This window comes from Sinocyclocheilus grahami, unplaced genomic scaffold (genome assembly GCF_001515645.1).
Source record: "Sinocyclocheilus grahami isolate Dianchi unplaced genomic scaffold, SAMN03320097.WGS_v1.1 scaffold2047.1, whole genome shotgun sequence".
NCBI classification, from domain to species: Eukaryota; Metazoa; Chordata; class Actinopteri; order Cypriniformes; family Cyprinidae; genus Sinocyclocheilus; species Sinocyclocheilus grahami.
In genome coordinates, this window is record NW_015507226.1 from 9,675 (window position 1) to 13,202 (window position 3,528).

Genomic DNA, 3,528 nt, shown 5'->3' on the forward strand with positions numbered 1-3,528 from the left:
ACTTCTCCCCGTCGTTGTGCTTTTAGGGCTTCACCGACTGATCCCAGAACTTCTGGCTCACATTCCTGAGTACACTCTCTGACTGTGACTTTAATGGGCACTGGTCTCCGTGACAAGAAGTCTGCATCCTGATTTGCCGTTCCAGGTCTATACTTCAAAGTGAAACGGTAGTTTGCCAGCTCCGAAACCCACCGTTGCCACTCTGCATTGAGCTTTGCAGTTTTCATGACATATGTCAACGGGTTGTTATCACTGTAGACAGTGAAATGTGGTGCATGAAACAGGTAGTCACGGAAACACTCTGTGATTGCCCATTTGAGCCCCAGGAACTCCAACTTCCCAGAGTGCAGTCTGTAGTTCCTTTTGGCAGGGGTCAGAGTCCGATAACCATAACCCACTACTCAGAGTTTGCCTCCCTGTCATTGGTACAATATGGCTCCTAGCCCTATTACTGACATATCCACGTGAAGAACAAATGGCTTCTCGAAGTCTGGGTACGCCATAATGGGTGGGCTTGACAACTCTGCAATCAGCTTCTCCAGCGCTTCCTGATGTCTCCCTGTCCACTCTACTGGCTGTGATGGAGGTGCTTGTGAGGAAGAACTTTCTTTCTTTCCTGAGCCTTTCATTTTGCACATACTGGGTTTTGTCAACAATTCATATAAGGGCTTGGCTGTTCTGGAAAAGTCAGCAATGTACGATCTGTAGTAACCAAGGAAACCCATGAGCTTCCTCACCTTGCGAACAGTGCTGGGCGTTTCCCACTTGAGTGCTGGCACTGCCTCTATTTCTTGCGGCCCACATAGCAGACTTCCCACTTGAAAAAGACGCATTACCTTGGCCTTGATACCACACTGCTCCTGTCACTGTAGCACTCTCCTCAAGTCCTCCATGTGCTGGTCGAAATCCTTGCTGAAGACTAACACGTCGTCAAGTTAGGGTACACAGATATCATCCCTCAACTCTCCTAGACATTCTTCCATATACCTCTAAAGGCAGCGGGAGCATTCATGAAGCTGAAAGGTATCCGTACCCACTCGTAGAGCCCCCAGGGTGTTATGAATGCCGTGCATGCCCTACTGTCTTCACTCATGAATCCCTGATGATATGTTTCAAAGAGAAATGCCCACTGAATGGCACTAAAACACGGGTTCAATACATCAATCAATGCCTACACTGAATGTTGTTCATTCATGAATCAATGTATGGGAAACACTGTAGTCTTATAATTGAAGTGTAAATTCTGCAGATTACATCATTGTCCAGTATTGAACTGTAAGCAATTTATTATAAAAACATTTTCATAACTGTAACATACATATTTACATACATAATTATTCAGGTGCATGTGCAATAACTTGTGAAAGCTTGAGGCTACAGCAGCACTTTTTCTTCCTCGTCGTCTTGTCTGATGCACTCAGCCAAGCGCTCTAACTACGACCTCGTCCCCCGTGTAGGTGGGAATTATTTTAATGATATTCTAATGGACCGCTTTGTGACATCACAAACCCCGGAAAACAAACACTGTAGTCCAAACGAGCCGTTCGTTGTAGTTCTTGAAAAGGGATTTTTTTTTAAACAAAATATCTCCCTTTGGAGTGGACTTTGAGATGTGTAACTTTGTATATCTTTTTTTATGCCCAAACATACACATTACACACTGACTAAAATTCAAAAAGTGAAAAAGCATAATAGGACCCCTTTAACTGATCCATCAACCGGTTTAAGATCGAGGGTGATAGGGCTTTTTCTTTTCTAGTTCCAATACTATGGAATTGCCTTCCTATTAAAACAAAGCAGGCAAAACCTCTTAATATTTTAAAATCTCGCCTTAAAGCTTATTTCTTTAGTGTAGCTTTTACCTGAATTTTTATATTAATTTTATATTATTTTTATTTTTAAGTGTTTTGAATGCATGTTTTCTTTTTTGCTTATTTTTATATGGTGTATTTTGAGGTTTTGTTTATGTAAAGCGCTTTGAGAAGTAACATTTAAAGGTGCTTTAGAAAATAAAGATTGTTATTATTTATAATTATAATAACATGTAACATTATGTTGGTGGTGGTCTTTAATGCAAATATCAAGGTGAAACTTGAAGCAGCGTAGTCTCAGCTGATTGTTGGGCGACTGCAAAAGCTCGAGTGCTGCTGATGTGATATTCTACTCAAGTCCAACCTCACTGGAGAGATCAACAAGTTCAGTCCCACTGCAGAGCGACACCAGGAAAAACAGCAAGCTTTACTTTTCCAATATTCTCTAATAATTAAATAGGTTTTGGATAGGTATTCTAAATGATAAACAACAAATAGCCTTTAGAGAACAGGCGTTAGTAGTCTGAGTGATGTGATTTATTACAAAAAAAGGGCTATTCGGAGACGCATCATGTGGATTAAGCGAATACTTTCAAGTGAAATGCCATCTTATTAGGATATTGTTTGATAAACCCTATTCTTCACTGTTTGCATTCCCCCAGTATTTAACAAGCCAGCTCGTGATTGAATGTAGATATTATGAAAATTATCATTTCTGCTGTCTTCTGTGAATGTCTAATTGTTTCTGTTCCATAGATGCTGTTGTAAAATAACATCCAGGGACCAGGGTATCTGATATACGAAAAACAATCAACACAAGAATTTGTGAATTAAGGCACCAACTTAAGCAGATAAACATGTCTTGAACAGTCTTCAACAGGATAACACTGTTATGCCCCTTTATTTCTTGTTTTATTTCCCTGTTTCAGGGATTATGAATGATTATTTCATTTAAAGTTGGATGGCTGAAGACCAAATAACTTCGACTACATGGTTTTGAGATGCTGTATTGAAGAAGTTATCCATTCCATTTCAGTTGAGGAGGAGGAAGTGGAGCAGCAACAAGGAAATATGTGAAGCTATGCAGAAAGCAGCAGTAGAAGCAACAGGAAAAAAGAGAGGTGGAAGGAGAAAAAAAAGTTGTTCCTTGGTGGAATGAGGAGTGTAGTAAGGCAGTATCAAAGAGGAACAAAGCTCTTAGGAAAGTAAGAAGTAGTATTTATAACAGGGAAACTTCCATTATAATGGAAACGTGGTGTAATTATACCAATTGCAAAACCAGGGAAAGACCAATCTCAACCAAGTAGTTATAGAGCAATTGTGTTAACCTCAAATATGTGTAAGCTTATGGAAAGGATGTCAAGAATGGTGTACGATATTGAGGAAAAGGGTTTATTTTCTCCGTACCAGAGTGGTTTCAGGAAGAGAAGGTGTACAATAGACTCTGCGTTCAATTTTGAGGCGGTGAGAAAGAATACAATTAATCCAGTCATTAAAAGGTGGTGGTATAAACAACTACTTTGTTTAACTACTAATTAAAGAATTATTAGGTGATATAATAAATTATAGAATTTAAAGTGAAGTATTTTGTTTTTTAAATGACACAGGACTAGTGAACAGAATTTAAGGAAATGTTTTATGTTATTTTATGCATTTATTTATTATTTATTTAAAGTTTTGTTTTGTTTTGTGATAAAGATTGAAACAAGCTTCTGTA